This window comes from Haemaphysalis longicornis, unplaced genomic scaffold (assembly GCF_048455015.1).
Source record: "Haemaphysalis longicornis isolate Haplotype H1 unplaced genomic scaffold, Haemaphysalis longicornis Haplotype H1 scaffold_14, whole genome shotgun sequence".
Classification (NCBI taxonomy): domain Eukaryota; kingdom Metazoa; phylum Arthropoda; class Arachnida; order Ixodida; family Ixodidae; genus Haemaphysalis; species Haemaphysalis longicornis.
Genome location: NW_027526245.1, coordinates 31,272,671 through 31,299,028, shown reverse-complemented (window position 1 = coordinate 31,299,028; position 26,358 = coordinate 31,272,671). Strand labels below are relative to the sequence as shown.

The 26,358-nt window shown below is 46.5% G+C and overlaps 1 long non-coding RNA gene across 1 annotated transcript; it reads left to right on the top strand.

Annotated features, from left to right (window-relative positions):
* Positions 1-5,842: 5,842 nt before the first annotated feature.
* On the top strand, positions 5,843-9,601 carry LOC144165022 (uncharacterized). The gene is made up of 3 exons (XR_013321313.1): positions 5,843-6,048; positions 6,659-6,745; positions 9,475-9,601. It is a non-coding gene; the product is annotated as an uncharacterized LOC144165022 (long non-coding RNA).
* Positions 9,602-26,358: the final 16,757 nt, after the last annotated feature.

Sequence of the window (26,358 nt, the reverse complement as noted above, 5' to 3'; positions counted from 1 at the left end):
GGCTCTAACACTGGCGTCGTTGCCTGCTTTCAAAACTAGGCAAGTAGAAAGGGTTCGTGGGGCAATAGCTGTCGTTTTGTCACCAAAACACGCTATCCTTTTCTGTAAAAGTTTGAAGAGGCAGAAAGAGCTTGCTGTGCGGAGATAATGCGCTTTTTCGAAAAAAATGGAAGTAAGGCGCTTGAATTAAGGGGCACTCGACCATTAAGGGAACTCGAACTGATGTTCTTAACACAATCTAGCTATTTCTTACAGCATAATTATGGTTCTCTACTTGTTGTTTATCGCTTTTTTTGTAAAGATAACAATCAATGGCCTTTAAAAGTTAAAATAGGCATTCGCAGCACCAATTAAAAAAAATCTTGAAATAACCTTTCAAAAGCACGAGCTTATAAATGCACCTACTTTTGTGCGTAAACTGCATGAGCAGGCTCTGGTTTGTAAGGTGCAAGAATATTTAATATTGGTTGTTCGGCACCATCAAAGCCGAATACTTTTCTAGAATTACGACTCTTTTTCTGAAAACTGTGTGAAAACTAGGGTTGAGACTGCCCTAAACTACTGGTGAAACTGCGTCGCACGTACACCGTTGGACACGCAATAGAATAGCACTTTCCACGAATGCTTGAGATTAAAGTGTGTGTGGTTAGCGACAGAGACTAGCACCGCGTTAGCGACAGTGGTTCGCACAGTAAGTTAGTGAGCTTCATTTATGATTCTGTAAACTTCTTTCCATGTATAACCATCCTGCCAACTCAGTGCGAAATGTCCCCAGCCAAGGCCATTACACAGCTACTGATATGTTTTTGCAAATTGACACAAAGTACGCAATCGTGCCTTCGCCATCTTCTGTAATGCGATGCACCGTGTGAAATCGCTCAATAAAAGTCCTATTTCCCCAATGAAAGTCTACATGTTTTGAAGTGTTGATTAAGACACAATTGATATCTCATCGCTTGCAAAAATAGTAGCATTGCAGCGATTAAAGAAGATTCGCGTTATTGTTGCGCACAAGGTAACCACACTTTTGTAAACAGCGATGTTATTTGCGAATGCATTTCACGCTTCACATCGATAAGGGTGAGCAGTGTGACATTTATAAAGTACTTGGCTTATAATTGGACTTGCATCACGCGTCGAGCCAACAGAAGTCGTAAAAAGAGATGAGTCGTAAATTGACACACGTAAATTGACACACGCGTCGAGTGTCGAGAGCTGGGAGTGTTGAGCCCGTTCCGGGAGAACAGGGGGGGGTAGGACTGCTGTGGTGTTTTTAGGGGCGAAGCACCTTAGGACCTCGCTTTGTCCGGGGCTTGGCGTTTGTGTGCACAGTGTTGCGCATGCGCGAGGAGCATTGGATTGGATTGGATTGGATTTGGATTGGATTGGATTGGACTGAATTGAAATGAATTGGATTGGATTAAATTGAATTGTATCGGATTGGATTGGATTGGAATGGCATATACTGTACACACGTGTTGTCACTCATTACATGCGCGAGTGGGCAATGGCACGGGTGATTTATAAGAACGATCCCCAATGCTTCGCCCACTCGTCATGATTCACTTTGTGGAGATGCGTGCTTTTTTTAATACAGGTTTTTTTTTCAGAAATTAGGAGTGTTGGTGTTGGCGCCGTATTCACGCCAACACGCGATCTAGACCTTCTCGGTACGATTGCGGCCACCGTAGAGCTTGCAGAGCGCTAATTATCGATGAATGGAGGAAGCGATGTTGACCCCTGAAGTGCCGGTTCAGCTGGATCCACAAGACAAAGCGCCTCCATGGGCAGATGGGTTACGTGATGCTTAGTCGAGATCTGGCACGGCGCAGAGTGCATCCACACGGCGTGGCGGCTCTGCGGGCTGAAAAGCTGCCGACAGGTTCAACTCTCAAACACGGGGGCCGAACACTGGCGCTGTCTGGCCGCGAAAAAAATGTTTAAAGTCACAAACCTGCGCGAGAAGATTTAGCCTCGCTAGAACCCGCCACCCACGCCCTGCGCACGCTCACACAGCAGCCTTCATCATAAACACGAAGGCGACACAAAAAGCGGCGACGAAAAGGCGAACGAAACGGCAACTGCAACGTCTACAGAAGGTCCATATGTATGACAAAATGTGATAGTGATGGCTACCATGTGACCAGTTAGAGCCATACGAGTTGCTTTTAAAGGCAGGGATTAAAACTATTTCACCGCTTATCTGCTTACTTTGCAAATACTTATCTGCTTATCTGCAAATGTCGTCCAAAGATGATAGCCATGTGCCCCCGCTTCCCCGTAAACGCCTCTCGTATTTCCCTCGCACACCTGTCACGCTTTCTTTCTCCCTTCTCGCTTAGCGCACGTGGAACACGGCGGAGGTTTGCTCCAGTCGTTCCAGTGCTCGCGCGCCGTCTACCGGAACATTTCGTTACGGTTGGACTTTTTACAACGCGGTCAAGAGGGCTGGGGTCGCGCGCTACCGCTTTTTGTGCTTCTGGGTCAATTCATTTTTTCAGGCCGTACTGTTATTTGTTATAGCAAGAATGAAGCATATATGTATGTTTAATTAAGAGAACTCTGGAATTTCCAGTTAGGTAATATTGTTTGGCTCAAATATGCGTAATGTTTTCTTTTTGGTAAAACATGATGCAAATTATGAATATCACCTTCAGATTTAGTAGTTTGGAAATGTTTTGCCAATATGAGCGTCTCGTTGAAGAATGTTTTTACGTTTGGTCTGGCAGATGAATTGAGTAGCAGACAAACAGACAGACACATACAGGCAGGAGGAGGAGGAGTAAACTTTATTGAACCGGCCAATGAAAATAAAAAAGATGCTGGAGCGACAGTGTTGCCGGTGTCTTCCTGGGCCGGCACGAGACGAGCACACTTCCCCTTAAAGGGATCCTGAAGCGGCGTTGTTGCCGGTGTCTTCCTAGGCCGGCGGAGGGATGGACGATAGACGACGGACGACGGAGCCGAGAGCAAGAGACGCTTAGCATCTAATACAAATGGGTGGTCTCTTCCTAGCTCAGAAAGCCACGAGTGTTCGGCTTCTCTAGCCAGGAAAATCAGGTGTTCGTAAGTTTCGAGCTGAGCCCGCACCCCCAGTGCACTGGGCTGGGGAAGGGCGGGGTTTGGGTGGCCAGCGCATGCCCATACAATAAGGTACGTCATATTGGCAGTATGGATTTTTAGATGCAAAGCATCTCTTGCTCTCGGCTCCGTCGTCCGTCGTCCGTCGTCCATTCATCCGCCGGCCCAGGAAGACACCGGCAACACTGCCGCTCCAGGAGTCCTTTAAGGGGAACCGTGCTCGTCTCGTGCCGGCCCAGGAAGACACCGGCAACACTATCGCTCCAGCACCTAAGGTCGGGGCTATGTCCCTCCCTTGTTGTGGCGCTGTCCACACCCCCCCTACGCATGCTCGGCTCATCTCGGGCCGGCCCAGGAAGACACCGGTAACACTGTCGCTCCAGGAGCCATTAAAGGGTAAGACACAACCGGGCGTTCAGCAAGCCGAGCTTGCGCAGTGGGGGTGTGGACGGCGCAACAACGACAAGGGATTGACATAGCCCCGTCGCATCTAATAAGATTACCCTATCTTCCCGTAGAGGAACCCTGAGTAGTAGGGGAAACAGCCATGGGCTCAATGCAATTTTCCATTTCGTAGTTCCGGTGAGAAGTGTGGCAGTTACCATGGAAACCAAACTGTAAATATAACGATAGCTACGTACCTCAACCTAACGGAAACGACTAACTGAATACTAATGGGCACTTGAATGTACCCTATGGCTGCTTTGCATACTACTCAGGGTTCCTCTATGGGAAGACGGTGTAATTTTTTTGGGGCAGTTGTAAGGGTATGTTGTATATGATGAAGGATAAGGGTGTTGAAATGCCCTTTCGTGTGAAGTCTGCGCCATAGTCGAGCGTCGCCGATGTTTAAGTGTTCAGGGAGGGGCTAAGGGGTTGGTTATGGCCGCGGCACTCACAGTGGTTGAACATTATATCGGTAAAGAGAATGGCAAATAACTGGGTTGGAGGGGGTGCTAACTGCCAAGTCGCCCGCTCCCGATGGGGATGCCCGGAGCAGGATATCGCTGGCAGCGGCGTGAACCGCATCCTTCCATGGGATTGCGGAATGACATTGGGTCCACACGATTTGGATGTCGCGCAGGGTTTTGATTGTGTGGAGAAAACAGACAGGCCAAACGTTTCGCGTTTGAGCAGCCCAAAAAATATCTATCGTGTTTAATGTGCGTCGTTGCGTCGTAATAGCACGCCGTGATGAAAGGCGCCCCATCGAGCGCTTCGAAACAGCCGCGGTACGCGCATTAAGCCCTGCCCATTTCATGCGGGCGTTGCCAGACCACGCTGCTTGATTCGTGACGCACTAGTGAAACTTGAAGGGGAAAAAGGTCTTCTAGCAGAAATAGTGACGTGACCTCACGTGGTATGCGAGCAGCGGTCCAAAAAAGCGATATGGTCCGTCGTGTGGATGCAAGGCATGTGTCGTTCGACTCCGTCGAGATGATGGCGTGCATGGTAGGGTCGAGGGGCATAAGCTACAAGTAGCTGACAAGCGCCATTCGGGAAATTGGCGGTCTACCACCACCGAGGTTTCGACCGGGGATGTCGCTCACGAAAAGAAGAAGAAGATTATAGATTCTTGTAAAAAGAGGAAGGTTACATGAGCAGATATATCCAGACGATGGTCCCATAGTTTATACTTCACTGGGACCCGCGGTGCAGCACACTAAACTTTTTTACACCTTTTTGGCCAAAAAGGGTGTAAGATAATTGAAAAAAGGGTGTTGGGAGGCCCTTACGCCCTTTTTCTTGAATCTCAACACCCTTTTTTGTAGCTTTCCACCCTTTTTGCGTGAAAAAAAGGGTGTTGACCATCCTCAACACCCTTTTTTTGGACGGGTGTTGAAAGGGTGTGGAAAAGGTGTTCAGCTCATCATTGATTGAGGTCATGCATGCAATATAATTTCAAAAAGACATCCCATTGTACCATCCACCCAACCTCGTCAAAAATGTTCAAAAGCAAAAAAAAAAGCTGCCAAATTCAATAAAAAGCAGCGGCAGCACCGACGTTGAAACAGGAAAAAATATCAGCCCTTGCTTATTACGACATCGACAGAATAACACTCCCCCTCCCACTTTTTGTTTTCTACAACCTTGCACCGAGCACAGCACAACGTACCTTGAACTGTGACATCTGTATCATCATTCCGTCGTTCCCTGTTCCTCTCCTGCCCCACCAGCACAATCATAGCCCCCTCTGACAACAGTCATTCTCGTCACTCAGTGGAGTTATAAAGTACTAGCAATCACAATTTTATTCCATTCTTATTGTTAGCGACCGTAAATATTCAGTACAAATGCAATAAACAGACCACCTAGTTTCTCCTGCAGAAACAACGTTGGAGAACAAGGCAGATATCAAAAGAAAATAAAAGTTGGGGAGGGAGGGGGCATGGAATCGGGCGCTAAATAAACAGACGCCAAATAATAATACGATTACTTACACTAGAACACTGCCAAATTTCATTGCGGAGTGTTATCTTACTATCTGGTGCTTTTTTTAACGTTCAAATTGAGCGCCAAAAAACTCAGTTCGCGTTTTGTGTTTGTAAACTTAAGAAATATAAGCTTCTTTATTATATTACACACAAAAAATAATAAGTTACTGTTATATTCAGTAAACTAGGCAATTATTTATTATTGTCGTTTTAATTTGTTTACGCAACCTGCTGCCAATGGCCGACACCCTGAGTACGGCGTGCGGCGGCGCGGCCAGTTACCTCCTCGAATCGTCCCATGACAGCCATGACCCGTCTGGCGTCGATTGTGATCTGTGGTGTACCGTCGTGCCGTTAAACAAGCGCAGTTATCAGGGTTAATTGGGTCCCTCGTTGTTTTCGGTTGTGGCTGTCGTGTTCGACTTCGCGAAGAAATATTTGAGAACAGCTTTGCACCTGAAGACGGCTAATTTCGTTTGGCGCTTGGCCCTGAACGTCGCTCGCTCTTCTGCGTCGTTAAACGTCCTGGCAGGTAAGCTGTCTCGTCACATTTGCCGCCTTTCTTGTCACTGGATGTCGTTTGTAGCTGTGATCGCCGCTTTAAGGATTCGTTAACAGAAGCCCGCGTGTGTGAATTGTTTAACTGAACTGGCTAGGTTGAACCTAGAGGGCTGGTCTCTAGAAAGGCGATGTGCGAAAGAACATTGTGGTGCTTGCATTGAGCGCTGAACGCACTGGCGCTCAGTAACGCAGCGGCGCTCAGTAACTCAGTAACGTTTCCCATTCCGGAGCACTATATTGAACAGCTTCAGAGTTCACCACTGCGAACCACGTCTTACGCGTAGTTTATCAGAACACGGGCGGCTACTCCTCTAAACTGGGCTGCGCAGCGTTTACGGCTTTGTTAATCACCGCTGTCGTTTGTGCCGTGTTGGGAATGGCGAGGGAGAATCGTTTGCGAGCGAATGTGCGCGCCTCGCAAGCTTCGTTGCGTTTGCGGCGAGCCACCTCACCATGTGTACGGTGCCGCTGTACGCGGGCATTGATTTTGGCTGAATGTTGTGTTGCCCGAGTTGTAACATTCGTGCACCCAATAATTTCCATTCTTGCCTGAGTGGTAATCATGTGTCATCCTGTTTTAGACCTCTGGACGGTCTGAGCACATCACGTCCCTCCATTCAACCGGACAAGAGCCACAACCATTGTCAACAGTGTTTGGCCGCCAGAACGTAAGTTTTCAAACACAGTTTTGGTAGCACAGTGGGCTACCATACTTGAATAATGTTCGGTCACTTGAATGTACAAGTTCTCGCCAATAGTTATGTAACTGCCCGTACCATTTAAAAAGGCCCGATTGGGGTTCTGAAGGCTGCGATTTACGCACGCTAGTGCTGTACCGCCAATAAAGAAACATCCTTCCACAAAGAAAAAGATTTGAAAGTGTAAAGTATCAGCTGCATTATTCTTAACTGGAACATGCTAATTGAAAGGCCTGGGGCTTTTCCTGAAAGCACTGTGGATGTTATGAGAGAGGAAAACCACTCAAACACATCTGTCAAGGCCGTTGCTGCTCCAAGTTGCGTGCAAGCATTGAGTCTTCTGAGCAATACATTACACCCTTTTTTTTTTAAACAACCGACGTGCATGCTGAACGTACTCCTGATTGGGCGTGTGCCAGGCGCGTAGCCAGGAATTTTTTTCGGGGGGGGGGGGGGGGGTGGCTGTGGTCGACCAAAAGATGGGACGGGGAAATATGTAGGCAAGGCATCTTGCGCGTTGTTTTGCAAACGAAGCTTGAAATAACTGACTTTAACATGCGATTTGTGTATGCTCAACACTAACCGTAAAGCCCACCTTAAGGAGCTTAGATGGTGATGATAATGATGATCACCTGAATTCCCGTTAGCTGGTCTATGGGCAGACCACGGGCCATTCATTCGTCCGCAGAGCAGGTGGTTAGGTGGACCCGCGCTCGTGAGCGTGATCATGAATGCGCTCGTGAGTGGCGCGCGGTCCCCGAAGTTTGTCGGGCGGAAGTGGAGGCCAACACTGGTTGTTTACTATCAAGATTCTCATGTTTCATAAAAGATTTTCCTTTAGAAAAGGGACTTTTTCTTGTCAGCTATGAAGTACAGTCGAGCACGATTTGAAGGTTATCGCGCCAGCATCGAGCGGCCAAGCGGGCCACCAGCCCCCGGTTTCGTTCGGAACCATGAAAATCGAGATTTCGCACTCTTCGCTCCCTTGTTGGCTGTTTCATGATACAGCAATGGCCCGCACGACTGACTTGCCACCCTTTGGGTTTCAAGCTGTACATTCGTTGTTATCAAGCACAGACTTGGACTTGGTTGTCCTTTATCTACGCCGACGATAGCCGAACTTGCATAGAATATTTGCTAAAGCTGGTGTTCTTTCTGCTTCGTTTGAAAGAGTAGCTTTCCCGCGACAACCTTCGAATCGCAGTGGACTGTACATGCGGCGAATTCGTATATTATGGCGGTGAAGCTAGCAAACGTGCGTCTTCATCCTTAAGTAATCGCCTTTCGTTATTTTTTGTGCTAGTAACGTGAGTAGTAAACTTGCGCTAAGCGGAACACCTTATTGCACTGCTGTTGAATGTTGAGCTTGTTGCACGTTTCTTAAATTACATTATATTTCTATCAGTTCAATCGAAACAGACATGGCTTCAGTGAAATTCTGGTTAAGCAAATACAAAATGCTGATCCTAACCAAGAGGGAGGTCAAGAAAACAGTGGAATAGTGCCAAAAAAACAAAGCTCCGCAATAAAGAGAATTGTGTAGCTTTGTTGACGTGGAGGAAATACAAGATGGGCAGAGCAATGCTTTTTATGCAGCAGAAATTATGGATATGCAATAGTCAATGAAATGCGATGTCGGTACAAAAATAAACATATCAAGGATTGATAGTTGACTGAACAAAATACAGCGACATGCTCCTGTCCACATGTAAGCCTATATGAGGCTTTTCCTGCTGTTCTGCCATTCCCCGGCCGTGCTGTTCCACCAGTGAAACAGTGGGGCTGTTTCGATCGGCTCGCAGCAGGCTCCCGGCGCTTGTCGGTGTATCCGGCGCGAAATGCAGCCGGGCTGTATATATTGACAGGTACAACACCATCCTGAGCGGGCGCAGGGATCAGATGTTGACATAGCCCTTGTTTTCAGCTTTATATGAGCAAGAATGTCCTTAAAACTGCAGGTTCCGTGCCTCCAGGTGACTTCAGGCGGTTTTTCAGGCTGCTTAAACCGCACCCCAGCCTTGGCATAAAACGTTATAGGGGTGGGGGGGGGGGGGCACTGCCCCCCCCTCTCCCCCCCCCTTCCCGGCTACGCCCTTGACGTGTGCTTATTCTTTCTTGCATCCACCACATTCGAGTCGTCACATTGATTTGCGAATGCTGGAATCCAGCATATGCTGGCAAGATACGAGAGCTTGAACACAACCCACTTGCCCGCAATGAGTTTTCAAAGATCTCCACCACCTGAAGGTACTGAAGTGAGATGTAAGCATTGCCTGAAAACCATACCAGATGAGGGTACCAAATCATAGTTATGGGTCTTTCTCGCCCATTTACGTGTTCTGAACGAAACAAGTGCCATTTAAAGGTGACACGTTCCCTGCCGATTTCTGATGCCTGATTAAGTTTGTGGGCATAAATTTAGCGGCTTGCTCACATGTCTAACGTGTATGTGTGCTTGTTAGGAGTGAAGTAGGTAAAAATTGAAAGGTTTTATTGTAGTTGTGTATAGATTACCTACATTGTTTTCATTCCTAGAAAAGAAAAATTGAGGTAACCCTGCCAATTGTTCTGCATTGCTGCGTTTTATTATGCTTGTATGATTCGTAGAACCTGCAGGAGTTCAGCTGCTTGTTAAAGGAGAAATGAACAGTGGTACAAAAAGAAGAGCATCTACTAAATAAAAATCTTCACAATCGCAGGATGCCAACGGTCCACCTACCAACTTGCGTCCTGCATTGTTTCTGCTGGATGGAGCGGCGCATGGAGCATTTTTCAGCTTCTCGAAGTTTGTGATCAAGCGCTGCCCCAAGTGAAGGATGCCACAGAGGGGTCTTCTGTTTTAATGCCACAATTACATGTGCTGAGCACTTACTCGTAAGGCATTTTAAATATTCATCATCCCAGAGGGTATGTTACCTCCGTCTTGGGTGGATTTTGGCTGCAATCAGGTTATTTGTGACAGAAACAAGTGAACCACGTGGTGAGAGTCATTGGGGCCTTGTTGATTGCGCATGCTTCTGAAATAACATTATCATTCAGCTGAATACTTTCTAAATATTTCAATTTGTGAACAAAATATGATAAAAGTCATGATTAGTTGTACTATGATAAAAGTCATGATTAGTTGTACTACAGTGCAGGAAAGAAATGCCAGCATATATTTTAAGAGCCTCTGATATTTCAGGTCAGTGGCTGGTAAGCAATAAAACAGAACTGAAAATTGTTTAAAGTGAAATCAAATATTTGTTGTCACCAGTGCACGACCCGGAGTAAAAGCTATCTGGTCTCCCAATTTCAAATGAGACCGGAAATGCCAAAAAAATAAGGAAATAAACAAGGCAGCTCTCTACAATAAACCAATTCAAAAAATTGCTCAATGTCTGTAAAGTGGCGATTCAGGCGGGTTAGTTCGGTGTTGATGAAATAAAAGCAGGCAATCGCCTGGTCAAAAACAAATAAACAAATAAAGAAGTTTTGGGGGCCCTACTAGTCCCTTGATCACAAAGAAAGGGGGGTGAAAGGTCGCGATTATTTATAGGGTTCGGTGGCGCAGAGTGCGCATGTATGTCTCGGGGAGATTACCCCGCGACCGGTTAATCGTGTTTTTAGTTGGTTGAATATGCACTGATTCTAAAAGTAGTCGTGTCGACAGGCGCTTCTCTGATGCTATTATGCTTGCGGAATCCCAATCGATGACGTGGTCAGTAGCCAGGTGATGATCCGCCAAGGCATTTCAGCTTGCATTGCCTTTTTTGACATCGTTCTGGTGCTATTGAATTCTTTTAAAAATTTCCAGTTTCACCTATGTAGGATGCGTCGCAATCCTTGCATGGAATTTTGTAAGCAACTCCGGGGAGTCTTGATTTTTCTAAAGGGTCCTTCACGCGTACCAGCTTCTGCTTAAGCCTGTTCGTTGGCACGTGTGCAATTTTAATGCCATATGTGCCAAACACCCTTGCAAGAGCTTCACTTGTGCCTTGCGTGTAGGGGACGGCAGCGCGTTTTTGCCTGTCTTCTTCAGGAACCCTTTCGGAGGAGGCAACTGAAGCCCGCAATTGTTGCGTCCTCACAAGCTTTGAAGGGTAGCCGTTGCTACGAAGGTCCTTCCTTACCACGGCTAGCTCTTGCTTGCGCAGACCAGGCTCAGAGCAGATTCGTGATGCGCGTGAGAAGAGTGCAGCGGCGACGGAGCGTTTTTGGCCTATAGGATGCGCAGAGTCGAACCCCAGGTATCTACCTGTGTGGTTCGGCTTTCGATACACAGTGGTTGTAAATCCTTTGGCCGACCGTTTCAGAAGTACGTCGAGGAAGGCGGTCTTTCCGTTATTTTCCTGTTCCATGGTGAACTGGATGCTTGGAACACAAGAGTTTAGATGCTCAATTAAAGGCATTACGTTTCAGCGGTGGATCACACAAAAACATTCGTCTACTTAGCAGACAAAAATCTTAGGGTCGTCTTGTACGAGCATAGCGCAGACTTTTCTAGAGCCTCTAAGGCAATATTCGCACAGACTGCTGAAACGGAAGCTCCCATCGCTGTTCCTAACCGCTGCTTGTAACATTCTACGTTGAAAACAAAACATGTGTTCTGCAGGCCAAATTCCAGGCAAAATTACGCGGTCTGGAGTTGCAAGGATCTACTCGAGAACGATGCATCTCTGCCTTCATGTTCGCCAATTGAGACGCAAGACTTATATCGTCTCCTGGAATTTGGCCTGCAGAACACATATTTTGTTTTCAACGGACACTATTACAAGCAGCGGTTTCGAACAGCGATGGGATCTTCCGTTTCAGTAGTCTGTGCAAATATTGCCTTAGAGGCTCTAGAAAATTCTGCGCTATGCTCGTACAAGACGGCCCCAAGATTTTTGTCTGCTACGTAGACGACTGTTTTTGTGTAATCCACCGCCGAGACGTAATGCCTTTCCTTGAGCATCTAAACTCTTGTGTTCCAAGCATCCAGTTCACCGCGGAACAAGAAAATAATGGACAGATCGCCTTCCTCGACATACTTGTGAGATGGTCGCCCAAAGGATTTACAACCAGTGTGTATCGAAAGCCGACCCACACGGGTAGATACCTGGGGTTCGACTCTGCGCATCCTATAGGCCAAAAACGCTCTGTCGCAGCTGCACTCTTCTCACGCGCATTACGAATCTGCTCTGAGCCTGGTCTGTGCAAGCAAGAGCTAGCCGTGGTAAGGAAAGACCTTCGCAGCAACGGCTACCCTTCAAAGCTTTTGAGGACGCAACAATTGCGGCTTCAGTTGCCTCCCACGAAAGGGTTCCTGAAGAATACAGGCAAAACCGCGCTGCCGTCCCCTACACGCAAGGCATCAGTGAAGCTCTCGCAAGGGTGTTTGGCACATATAGCGTTAAAATTGCACACGTGCCAACGAACAGGCTTAATCAGAAGCTGGTACGCATGAAGGACCCTTTAGAAAAATCAAGATTCCCGGAGTTGCCTACAAAATTCCATGCAAGGATTGCGACGCATCCTACATAGGTGAAATTGAGAGCATGACGGAATCCCGTCTGGCCAGGAGGGTGCATTAGGAACGAAAAAGAGACGCCGACCAGTCCAAACAGAACGTACTGACGTTTCCGCTTCCAGCACGGAAGCCTTGTTCACAATAAATGCATCACCAGAAGTGGGTCGTTTAAGTGGGCTTGAATAATGGCTGCAAAGAGCGTGCGTAGATCGGGTTTAGATTTCAGTCGTTACGATTGACCGTGTTAGATGTGGTCTGAATGATTAGTGATCCCAGATGTAGCCGTGATGCGGTCACTTTTTCTGTAGCGACGATTCTTGCATTGTGCCAATCAATCTTGTGGTCATTTACGACGGCGTGCTCGGCTAAAGCATTGTTGCGGATGCTTTTATTCTTTACGTGACGTGCATGCTGCTGCAGACGATTCTTATAATTTCCTGATTCCCCGATATACACGCCGCTGCAGTCTGCACAAGGTATCTCGTATACCACTCCGGGGAAGCGCTCCTTGGGCAAGCGCTCCTTGAGCAAGCGGTCCTTGACTCTCACGAGCTCATGGCGCATCTTTTTGGCTGGAACGTGGGCCACCTGTCGAAGTTCCTGCACCAAGTTATGGCTCCGCTCGTCGGTAAAGGGACCACTCACGTTCGTAATTCTTTCGATTTTGTCGAGAAGACTCGCAACACCGTGATCGAGAAAGACGACTTGATGGTGTCCTTCGACGTGAAGTCCCTTTTCACGAGCATTCCGATTGACCTGGATGTCAACGTATGCACCGCTGCTCTCGAGGCTGATGAGACGTTGCCCGAGAGATCACCGATGGATGTGCCAGAACTACGCAGGCTTCTAGATTTTTGCCTGAACAATACGTATTTCGTCTTTATGGGCAATTTTTACAAGGAAAGGCAGGGGACTCCTATGGGTGCCGCTATTTCGGTCACAGCGGCGAACCTGACCATGGAAGCGCTGGAAGCACGCGCGCTAGCCTCCTTTGCCCCTCAACCAAAAGTGTTCTTGCGTTATGTCGACGATTGTTTCTGCGTGGTTCAGAAAGACGCGGCGAACAGCTTGCTGGCCCACCTCAACAGTATGAAACGTGCCATTCAGTTCACGTCAGAAGAGGAGGCCGATGGCAAACTTCCCTTCCCTGACGTCTTCGTGTCTCGGCAGGGCCAGAGGCTACGTTTCAGCGTATACCGCAAGGAAATGCACACAGGCCGCTACCTGTACTTCAACTCCGTGCACCCCGCTTCCCACAAGAGGGCTGTTGTTAGCACGCTACTGCAGCGTGCGAAAAGATTGTGCTCGAAGCCCGAGAATGCGGCGGTGGACACGGCAAAGGGGTGGGACGACCTGGCTAGCTGCCGTTACCCGAGGCACTTTATAAATGCAACGGGAAGCCAACTGACCCGACGGGGACAACTGGACGTGCCTCCTGCCCCGATGAAGCGAGCTCCTGTGCCCTACCTTCCAGGAACAAGGGAATGTTTGGCACGTGTCCTACGGGAATATGACGTGCAGGTGGCCCACGTTCCAGCCAAAAAAATGCGCCATGAGCTCGTGAGAGTCAAGGACCGCTTGCCCAAGGAGCGCTTCCCCGGTGTGGTATACGAGATACCTTGTGCAGACTGCAGCGGCGTGTATATCGGGGAATCAGGAAATTATAAGAATCGTCTGCAGCAGCATGCACGTCACGTAAAGAATAAAAGCATCCGCAACAATGCTTTAGCCGAACACGCCGTCGTGAGTGACCACAAGATTGATTGGGACAATGCAAGAATCGTCGCTACAGAAAAAGTGACCGCATCACGGCTACATCTGGAATCACTAATCATTCAGACCACATCTAACACAGTCAATCGTAACGACTGAAATCTAAATCCGATCTACGCACGCTCTTTGCAGCGATTATTCAAGCCCACTTAAACGACCGACTTCTGCTGATGCATTTATTGTGAACAAGGCTTCCGTGCTGGAAGCCGAAACGTCAGTACGTTTTGTTTGGACTGGTCGGCGTCTCTTTTTCGTTCCTCATCCTACATAGGTGAAACTGGAAATTTTTAAAAGAATTCAATAGCACCAGAACGATGTCAAAAAAAGGCAATGCAAGCTGAAATGCCTTGGCGGATCATCACCTGGCTACTGACCACGTAATCGATTGGGATTCCGCAACTATAATCGCATCAGAGAAGCGCCTGTCGACACGACTACTTTTAGAATCAGTGCATATTCAACCAACTAAAAGCATGATTAACCGGTCTCGGGGTAATCTCCCCGAGATATACATGCACACTCTGCGCCACCGAACCTATAAATAATCGCGACCTTTCACCCCGTTTCATATGTGATGAAGGGACCAGTAGGGGCCCCAAAATGTCTTTATTTGTTTATTTGTTTTTGACCAGGCGAGTGCCTGCTTGTATTTCATCAATAAATCACCCTCCCCTGACGAGTTTTCGTCGAACCTTGGACTCTGTTAGGTGTCAGTGGGTTTACACAGCCAACTTGTGGGGACGCACATAAGCTCTTAACAAATGAGCTGCGTGGTGGCTATGCACTAGCCATGGTTTTTATTAGTTGCCTTGATAAATATGATCTTCTGTCGCAGTGTTTTAGGTAGCTCACTCGCACATTATTCCTTTGTTTTTAGGACATTGTGGAGTGTCCAATGATTTTTTGTTCTATTTCTGATTTTTATTGCAACTGTAAATATATCAGGAGTCCCGTAATAAGTTTCTGGCAGTAATAGAGCACTAATGTGTGCATGAAGGCAGCCTAAATAAAAAAATTGGCTGCCTTGCCTTTGCTTAGAGGGGCCATGCAGACAACACACAAGTTTCGTTCATTCGGCAGATTGCCTCGTTAGAATCACACTGACACCATTTTTAACGCGCACTTCACTCGAATAAGCTATATAATTAGGAAAAAGGGAATGGCCATGCGACCCACTAGCTCATTTACCACAGCAGTACCTATGATGTAATATGTCCCCAGCTGTGCGATTGGCTGAGGCCGGCAAAAGCAAACACAAATGGGGCAGGCCTTATAAACATGCCGAACGAGCTATTTGCGCTTAAATGTAATGCATATTCATTTTACAGCAGTAAAAATGGTGCAGTAAACAATGAAAGTTACGAAAATACGCGTAAACATACAAGTACTGTGCACTGCTGTTGGTACGGCGTGCACTATGCTTGTTTTAGCCGGACAGCACTCCGCCGCTTTGGAGTTGGCTTGCACGGGACTGGCCGATTGGCATAGGCGATGTTGTCTTACGTGACCCTGTTTGTCGAGGATACCCCATGTTTCACAAAACCATTACTTTCTACAGTAACGAAAACAAGCCAGGTGCAGACCCGGTCAAAAACAAAGCAATGGCAAACAACGGTTCGTGGATGAGTATGGTAGCTCCACCTGGGAGGACTGATGGCTAGCAAGGCTGCAGACCCGAGTGACGCAGTAGTTTGTTTGATTACACGCACTTATGGCTTCATTGCTGACATCCCATAAACACACGATATGGTGGGAGAATCAGACTTTTAACCTAAATTAATTTCTCAGTGAATGCAGCATCATTTGCTGCCGGTCAAGTGGTAGGGGCACTTATAAAACAGGAAATATGTCGAACGAAACGAAATTCTATGTTGTCCCAATGGCCCCTTTAATGCACTGTATTGTATTTTTGGTTGCTGTAGTGATGTCACCATGAAGGAACCGCAGTAGACAAAGTTAATGTCAGCGCTTTACCACGCATTTTTTTGTGTTTGATGGAAACAAATATAATACTCTAACGAAGGACTTTATCCGAAGCGTTCCCCGTTTCGTAACCTACTTGGCTCCGTCATTAGAACTGTCTATGTTTGACCAAGAGTAATAGTAGTTCTACATATAAACAATTTTTTTGTTTGCTGCAGCGGATCATAGGCTAGGGCACAAGTACGGAGTAGGACAGCTAGATATCTGTTCATCTTTCGCCGTCTTGCTTGGGTGTGACAACTGTATCTAGTTGTCAATTCCAATTTGTTGTGGTCAGTTTTTCTCAACTAAATTGTAGCTTTTTTAAAGATTATGGTATGTTTTTGTGGGCCTAAAGGGTTCCCTCATTGCATGTTTGGCCTATGTAGCGTTGAAAGCGGATATTTTGCTTCAAAGTGGAATGTCGGCCTAGCATCATGGTCCTTTGGTTGCTGCTCACTTTCATTCATGCCACTATTTTTTATATTATCACTTAAAATTAAAAGTTAACCAACCTGCTGTCATTTTAATTTTGTCACCTGCTTTATACTTTCTTTTTTTCCAACTGTCTGTAAGGAGGTACAATTCGTCTTTTTATGATACCAAGGCATCGGACTGTGCTAGTTGGTACATGTTTGAATGGATGAAAAACCAGCGGAAAACACAGGGTACGGAAGAGAACGACGGGATAAGCTTGTCCCGTTGTTCTCTTTTAACTGTGTCCTGTGTTTACCGCTGGTTTTTCATCCATTCAATTTTCATGAATTTGTTGAACAGTGATTAGTTTAAGTGCTCAAGCAATTTTTGGCTTGAAGGTTCCCTGTAGCATTTATATAAGTGCTCTCTGCTCTTTTTGTACCCAAGACCCCATTACCAGCCTTAATGAGATTGTCTTTTGTAGACATGAAGTTGAAATAAATATTTGTTTGCATTGCTTTGCATATTTTGAAAGAATTGCTTGCTCACGTTCTTTCAACCCTGTTTCTTAATCCTGCTTAAAGCATTTTTCCATGTTTATTTTTTTTTCAGAACCAGGAAGGGTGCTCATCCTCGGTTCTTGCTGAAGCACCAGTATCTGTACTTAACACGTGAGCTTTGAACACGCAGTAATTATGGTATGAAACATTTTACCAGTATTAGCTTGCTTTGTAGATGTCAAAGCTCTCGACAGTGTAGTACATTGTCTGGTGTAGTGCACAATCTCTCTATAACAGCACCCGCTGGGTGCTGTTGTAGAAAATAATTTTGTGGCTATATTACTTGAGATTATTTTAAAATGTACATCAAATACTAGTAAGAATAGCTCTCTAAATTGGTGGCCATTTTCCTGGTGGAGGCAGAAAGTGAAAATGCTCATGTGTGGAGATTTAAGTCCACAATAAATATCCCAAAGTTGCCAAAGCTAATCCAGAGCCCTCCTCGCAGTGCACTTAATATCCCATGTGCAGCTTTGTGTAAAAACAACCAGAAATGTATGATCAATTTAAATTGATTGTAATGTTTCTAAATGCAAGTATTCTAAGTTTAAGCTGCCTTATTTAGTAAAATATTTTCTAACATTGCATAGCTACCAAGGTTTACAGAAAAGCTTTCATTGGTTATGCACCTTCTCAGCGAAACAAAAACGTCATTAAGAAAAGCAGAAAAAACCCTAAATATGGAAAGTAGCAACACTAAAGCTGCTAATAAAAAAGATGCTAAATGTTTTATCGATAATATTGGTGATTTTACTTCTAGTCAACTCTAAAAAGGGCTATAGACGGGTTTGATGGTTCCCATGACGCACCTCGTAATACTAGACGAAACTAATGGGCACTGGCTGTTGGCTTTTCATTTGCAACATCGAAAAATGACCCCACATCCACCAGCAGGGACATATGCAAGGCACCATGCGCAAGCTAGACTCATCATAAAATACTGCTATAACAACAATGTCATCTCATTTCAACCAGGGAACTCATATGCATTGTTCTGTGATGTTTACAGTTCTTGGTATTGCTATGTGGGGTCATTTTTCATGAAGCAAAAAGAATAATGTAAAATAAAATAAGTGGCAGTGGGGACCCAATATGTATGGGTAGAATAAAGCCACAGTACGTAGGGAAGTATACATATTGTATTTGGTCTGCCTTAATATTGAGCTTTTCTGCTCAGCTCAAGAATAAGGCACTAAACATTGCGAGTAGCTACCGTGATTGGAAGTTTGATGCAATGCTGAGAGGCCAAGGGTATTAAGGTTCGAAGAACTTTTGTGCAGTTGATCTGTTGCATGCCTACTTGCTTTCACTGCATAACACGTTTATGCTGTGCAGTGAAGCTCGAAGGTTGTGCGCTGCAGTTTAGCAAATGAACATAAAATTGAATTTTTAACACCGTTTGGAATAATCAACATCCTCTAATGATACTACTTCTGTACTGCGATTTGGCTGTAATATTAGACTTTATAAATGGATGTTTAAAAAATCGGTGGGTCAAAAAGGTCAAGTAAATTATCAGCTGACATTTAGCTTTAATGGAATGTCTCATAGAACGGAGCTTGGAAAGCACGAATGTTTCATACCGTAATTGTGTGCCATACTGTGCCATATGTGGTTGCACACCTGCAGCGCCATTTGTGAACCGAGGATGATGCACCCTTTTTGTACCCCTTTAGGTGGGGGCTTTTGCAGGAAAAGCTCCTACCTATGATATTTTGGGCACAAAAGGGTGCTCCTGCGGCGAAAGAATACAAGCACCCTAAAGGGTGTGCTTGGATTCTGGCGGTACTTGTCCGTGCTAAGCGCATGATATAGTTTGGACATTCCAAGCTCTAGCCCGCCGAACGCAAAGTAATGCCTTGACTCCAACGCGAGTGCTTTTAATAACAACTTTGATGACACCACTGTTGAGAATCGGTTGAAACGGAGCACGCGACGCACGTCGGTGTTCTATTTTTCTTCGGCGTGCGGCCGCAGTGGCACGAGCCGCGCGATCAGCCATGTTCGTGGCTATTTCAGTGGTGCCAAACGAAGAAATTGACAGCTAAACTTTTCAATGAATACCGGCTATAGGATGGGTCAAAGATAAATGTTCTTTATAGTTCAGACTGCTATGTCCACCTCATTGCATTCGGAGGGAAGAAAGTTCATAATTGCCTGTATCTTGATATTTGGTATGTGCTTGGCTGTAAAGTTTTAAGGGAACTTGCCAAGATGTTTATTAATAGACACCTCAATCATAGTTTATGGTTGTGAATTAGTTTTAGTCTCAGGATTCATGCACAGAATTTTGCAAATATTCTTGTTTCTTTTTTTGTGTTGCAACATTTACTGTCGATTGTAAAAGTTTGTTCGGAAAACGTGGTTTCATTCGGTTTGAGTCTCAAGATTTTTGACACAAAAGAAATTGTGCAATTTATGGTCAATAGAACTTATAAATGTGGTTGTCTGCCTTTTAAAAAAGTTGTGACGACAAATACCAATACAAGTCCTCTACGGGTGCACATCACATGGGATATTGTTTTTGGAAGCTACCACCAGAAAACAAGATTGCAATTGTAGTGGGGGTCCAGTTCTGTCTAGTTTTATCACTTGAATGCTAATGTGTATTGAGCACACTGATAACGGTTTTCAGTGGTCCCTCTAGTGTATCAATGTTGTGATTGTCACGTGCATGAAATTGTGAAGTTGTATTATTTCTTCTTTTTTGGTTCAGACTACTACGTTTTTTTTTGTGTGTCATGTCAAGTTAACCGATATTTCAAGATATCCGAGTTTGATGCCACGAGGGATCACTGTATATATAACTTAAAATTGTGCCATTAGTCATAAATTGTTGCATTTCATTTACTTACAGAGCCTCCAGACATAACCTGTCGCCATGAATTGCATTAGGACACCATGGTGATAGGTCGCAAGCCTCCAAGGCTATGGTGATGACATGCGCAACACCATGGTACTGCGCATGCCATCACCTTTAAAAAACGGTGTGAGGATGCTCAACACCCTTTATTTAGGGTGTTGAGCATCCTCAAACCTTTGAGGTCACCACCCCTTTTTTGTTCTTACACCCTTTTTTCGTCCGTACACCCTTTTTTTGCGAAAACACCTTTTAAAGGTGTTAGCCATGGGACAAGGTTTTTACACCCTTTTTGGCCAAAAAGGGTGTAAAAAAGTTTAGTGTGAGTAAAATACCGAGGCTACCAGTTAATTTGAATGACTTGTGTGTATTTTCTGCGCCGTGGTTTGTTTTGTTAAATTTGGCCTACCATCTTTAAGGCGAAGCTTCCTTTAGCTCCCATCCCAGTTTTCCGGGGGGCTGCTGCTGCCTTCTGGCGGGGCGCGCCGCTAGGTTTTCTCTCACTCCATATCACGTGGCCTCCGTTTTCCCCGCCTGCGGTACCAGGAAGCGACTCGCTGCGCGGAGGTCCGAGTTCATGGGTGCATCCCGTCCTCTGGGTAGGTAGCTGCTGGCGTTTAAACACCGCGCTCGCTAGCGGGAGCGTCTTCGGTGAACAAACGGCGAATTTATATGGGGCGCGCAATGTGTACCACATTATTACATCCCTTTCTCGCACAGTTTCCGACAACAAGGAAATCTACGTCAACCACGCAGGTGATGATGTCACTGGAAAGCACAAGTGTAAAACTCATTTTTACGACGATTGCCGCATTTGTGTTGGATGCGAAAAAAATTTTATGCTTTCTTTTTCTCTTGTGGAAGACAGGGTTTTTGTAACATGTCGATCTGACCGAGGACGTGTACACACCGGTGTGAGGTCAAATTAGTGAATGGGACCAGTCATATCGATGTAGATGTCCACTGGCATGTTTTCAGTAGGTAGAGTAATTTCTTCTTTATTAAACGGGCTCATAGAATTAGAGACCCTTCCCGTGCCATTAGGGTATAACGGTAAAAAAATATTCGTCCGAAACGCAAGACACCGTGTCTGGTTGTTGGATTTTTGGTATTTCTTCAGCGTTATGCACTGCCGGCTCTGTCGTGCGGCTAGCTTCGGGTAGAAAGGATACGGCACTTAATCTTCATTGAGGCAGGGCCAATAAATAAGGGGGGTGGCTACGTAGCCTTTAATTCTTTTTCAGCTCAATGTAGAGTCGTGTAAATACTCTGTAGTACAACCCCGATTATACGACTTTCACAGAAGCATGAAAAAGGGTCGCCAAAGTGGGCGTCGTAAAATCCGAACATTTGCGCTTACAAATACAGTTTCCCGCGACAGATTTGCAAGACACTTTCATGCAAACTGCAACTAATGTTTTTCAGGGCTCGGAAACCCAAATCACTAAAAAAAGTAAACGCGAAAAGAATTATGGAGTGGAGGTGCCGGTACAACGTTTTAATACGTTGTATTAAAGCAAACCTCGTATCGCAAGTTCCCTGCAGCGATTCCCACCAGCCAGTGCGAATCATGGCACACACGATCACGAAAAACGCATCTGGAAGCCCGAGCCTGTCAGCGTAACCTCGTTGATGATTCGCCGCTGAGTGGGAGAGATGAACCACTGCACGCTGCCCCTGCGACCACCGCGCAGCAAAACAAGAGACGCCAGCGACAAGAGGGGATAGCGATTGTGTGGAGGAGCGTACTGCTGCTGGAGGGGACAGAAGCAAAAGATGAGACGGAGAAGAAAGCTATGCCGCAGAGAACAAACTGAGCGGGTTCAATGTCAGCGGAACAGGCCCGCGGCAGTTTCATTTCGTCCGGCGGTCGGTCGTGCGTTTCGCATGTGTTGCCGGATAACGCGGGTAAGGCATGACATCGCGTCGGATAACCAAGGTTTTTAATTAATTGTTTCTATGGGGACTTCGCCGGGGGTTCCACTAGTCCGTCGTAAATTCGGGGTTGTCGTGAAGCGTGGGGACATATAGCCGGGGATCCACCGTATAGATGGCATCCACTGGCGTGGAGCGCCGGCGTGCAACATACGTGCTCGCCGCCAGGCCCTTAACCTGGGTGTCCCCATTGCTAACGCGACGACGTGGTACGCTCAGCCACTTGTCGGAAGATGTCGCTTGTCTCCAACCTAACAATGCGCTCACTGTACTGCTACCATTTTATCTCAATTTACGTATGCGTGAACGGTCTCAATACCTTCGGGAATATTTCGCCTTTTTTATATTATTAGGCCCCACAAGCATTGTCTACCGTTTCATTGGAGTGCTGACATGAAGTTTTCGTGTTACGTTTTTTTCGCTGCTATGGGTGCCTACCAGCCCACTAATCATAGAATAGCACATTATACTGTCCATCGCAGAGTAAACAATTAATTACGGCGTCGTTTATTCCTGCCAGTTTTGGTTTCGACAAAACGCATGCCGAGCGGCCGCCGTGACAGGATGTCGCCCATGCCTTACTCTTTTATTTTTGTATCTTGTGCACTGTTTGTCAGTGCCCACTTCAATGCTGTAAAGACCTGAGGGTACAATAAATGAAATGAAACGAAACAAAATGAATTGACGTCACTATTCGTGTCGCACCGCTGCCGGTCTCGACGCGCAACCGGGCAGCATGACGTCAGTCCCAATCATTACGTGTACACACGGCGTAGCAGCGCGCGCCAACCGCAGCCAGCGCGTCGGCTACGTCACGGGAGCCCCGACGTCACCTGTTTGGGGCTAAGAGCAGGTTATGTCATGTAGGCCTGCTATGGGCTTCCTAGGGTGGGCAAAGATTAAGATGGATATAAAATATTTTATACTGAACGGTTACTGTGGAAACGTGCTTTGAGATATCTCCTGCTACCAAGGAAGCTTACATAGTTATCTCAGCTCTGAAATTTCGTGTCACTACTCCTTTAAATCGCTAAATCTACCCTTTTTGTTTGGCGATATTGCAGCGGCATCTGGTTTGCTCACAACGCTCTCCTTAAAAATCAAAACCCCTGCGTATAATGACACAGATGGTTGAAACATGAAGCTTTCTTTGGCGCGCGTTAAAGATCCCCAGGTGGCTAAACTTAATCCGGAGCCTTCCACTACGGCGCGCCTCATCGCCTGTGTAGTCGAAAAGTATTTTCTTTTTATTTTGACATAATTTTTTTTATTTTGTTTGTATTTTTGGCGAGGTTATTGTACAGTGGCGTTGTGACTAAGGCCGCTGTGCAAAGCCACCCCGTTACAAAGGGGAAGCCACTGAGCATCATCATCATCATCAGATTCGGCGCGTTAAACCTCATAATCAGAATCAACCACGCGGAAAGCTTTCCTCGGCTGCAGAACATTGGCGGAGCTTGCACTAATGGTGCAAGGCAGGAGCAGCAGAGCTGGATTCTCCCCCTGCCTTCGTCGGAGACCCGGCTGTAGCACCTCACATGGAGTGCCGAACGTGCTGCTGAAAGTTCTCCATGACTGGCAGGCCCGCATCACTTATACCGAAGCTTTCACCACGTCTCTCCCAAAGTGGACCGCGTTAGCACGCGTTAAAAACCACGGCAACCGGCATCGTGTGCTCGGCGTCTGTAGCTCCCACTCCAGGCGCGAGCGCATGTGAACTGGCCAGAAAAAAAATTCCCCCGCATTTCCCCGAGGGGGAGAATGTGAAAGTGCGAATGCACGGTTGTCGGCCCGCTTGCGGCGCTTGCGCTCGGCCCCCGCAGCCCACCGCCTCGCCGCCTTCTCTTCCATCTCTTCCATCGGGTTTGTAGTATCACGTGTACACCACGCAGTTATCAAGCCGCTATAACGCCGCTGAGTCGCCAACGCACGCCGCTGACGACATAGTTTGAATGCGTTAAAGATATAAGGCGCGTCACTAACACTGATATCAGCGTCGCGTCCGTGGCTTGGTCGGTAGAGCGTCGCGCTGCGGCCGCAAAGTCCTCGGATCGAAACCTGGCGCCGGATGCTGTTTCTTTTTTAAATATAGAGGAGCACTGCGGACGCCGCCGCCGCCGCCGCCGGCGGTGGATGGTTTGGGGTCGCTTATAAAGTGCATTCGCACTTAAAACAGCACGCGGTATATCACGTCACGAATGCGATCGCATAGAAGTCGGTTTCAAAACGCGAGGTACGCAATTTAGATTCCGATCACGGGAAGCGTTTTAGGTGCGCAGTATCTTAGGGCCGCACAATGTCCGTCCGCGTGCGTGCGTGCGCGTCGCATTTACAATCGCAAAAAATCACACAGGCACCAGCAGGATTCGAGCCTGTGTCAGGCAGCCCAGGCAGAATCAGTGCCGGTCGTCTTACCTATTGTGCTACGACCGTGAGTTAGTACACGCGAGTCAAACGGCTTACTCCCTACCTCTCACGGTGCGGAGTACCTTAGGACCTCCCAATGTACGTCCGTGTCCATCCATGCGCACGCCACCATCACGCGAAAATCAAGCGAAATTCGATTTGGGTAGTCAGTTTCAGTTTAGGTAATAATCAAGGTGCAACTCGCAGCTCAAATCGAATGACTGTCGGGGCGCAAATCGGTTGTCACTCGTGGCGCAACTTGGATGTCATTTCGAGTGCCCGTACTCCGCACCCTCGCCATCATCCACAGAGTGGAGATGCTGCTATTTTTTTCCCCTGGTTTGTCTACTTTTTTTAGCCAGCGGCGGTGTTTTTTTTTGTTTTCTGGTTTGCTTAATTTGGGGGGATACATTATCGCTTTTTTGTACTTTTATTGTCCATTTTCAACCTCCCAAACCCTTGTGTGCAGTTACCTTCTCGTCACGTAATGAGGCGGCTCAGAAACGCAAGATGGAATGGTTTTCGCACTCTATTGGCGCCTAAATTCGTTGTTAGGTGCATTTATTTTTTCCGCACAAATTAACATTAACCCATTTGGCTGGAGTGCTTGTGAAAATTCCTACCTGGCCTTTTTTGTTTGTTGGTGTTGCGCACTCTGTGCCACCACAACCGTTTTTATTTATTTCCGCCGGTAAACTCGCACGACTCCGGCTTCAGGGGTGGCTCAATAGTTAGGTTGCCGGGTTCACGGCGGAAAGGTCCCGGGTTCGATCCCCCTCCTTCCCCCAACCACTTTCCTTTTTCTTGAGGCGCACACTCCCAACATCTGCTTATGGGCTCCTTGCCTCCTGGCCACATTCCCTCCGATGATGGCAGTTTTCTCGTAACGCTCCGCGGCGGAACTAACAACTCGTAACAGCACTGCTGTAGAAAGCAGTGCAAATTACGTGAACACAGGACCCGTCGGATCGCACTGTTAAATGAACTGAACACTCTTAGGCAAAAAGGACTAAAAGTTCGTCATTTTGTGGGACTAACGGCCTTTGCCACAATCCTTACTCCCTTTGGGAAGTAAAGTGAGGGGACAAACGGTTAGTCCGCCACACGGTTGGTCCGTTCCGATACTCCCCAAGCAAGAACTCCTGAGAGTCAGAGAACAAAAAAAAAGGTACGCACCAGCAGGGATCGAACCACCGACGCCCGCAATTATAGAGAAGACACGAGACGCTCTACCACTACACCACGCCGCAGTTTTTTTTTTTCGTTATTACCATTACACCACGCCGCAGGATAGACGTTGCGGTAGATAATATTGAAGTGTACTGCATGTAGTGCTGTGTCAGGTGATGGATTCATTGCAAGTGGTACCAGAATTTCTATCCGTGCAAGGGACCGTGACCGCGATTTACGCTTTGCGCTTCGATAACTTTTCGTAATTTCCTTACTTAGGGCAGAAATGTAGTTAATTTCACAGAAATACGTTTACAACAGTCTTCGAGAACAGTTTCCAGAATACATACCGCATGACAGTGGAAAGGTATTGCTTGACGTTGAAAAACAATGCTTTATGCCTCTAATAAGATTTAATTGGTGGCTAGTTGGTTAACGGATTTTAAAATAAATAATTACTGCGTGGCTGAAGGACCAGAACCAGAAGGGTGGCTAAAACATGCCCTCAGTTTCAAAAATGAATGCTGCGGTCCCATTTTAAAACAAGCTGTCACCTACACTTGAATAGAAACTGCTTCGATGGCGCTGCACTAAAACCGCAGTCACAACTTTTGGGACAACACAAAGCCCACGGCATAAAATAACTGCACAAATCCTGAGAACTGTCTGTTATTACGCAAACAGTCTTTGGGGTTTTTCCGTCCCACCAACCTAGCGTTTTCTCGGAGGCATTAAATGCCTAAATTTAAACTGCTAATCACGTCAGAGCGCGGGAACGGAATACACATTTTCATTTCATCACTTCGTTCTCAGTTCTCCTTTCTGGTTTTTAGAGACGCTTGAAAGCGCACGGTTACGTAAAACTGTAACATATTAATTTGCAATATATTTTTATTTGCGTTTCCGGCAACGGACAACAGTTCCCAGATTTGGCAGATTTCGCTGTCACTATACCAATTTGGGTGGCTTCTTTGATTTTTGTTTACTTGTTTACTTATTCGGTACTGTT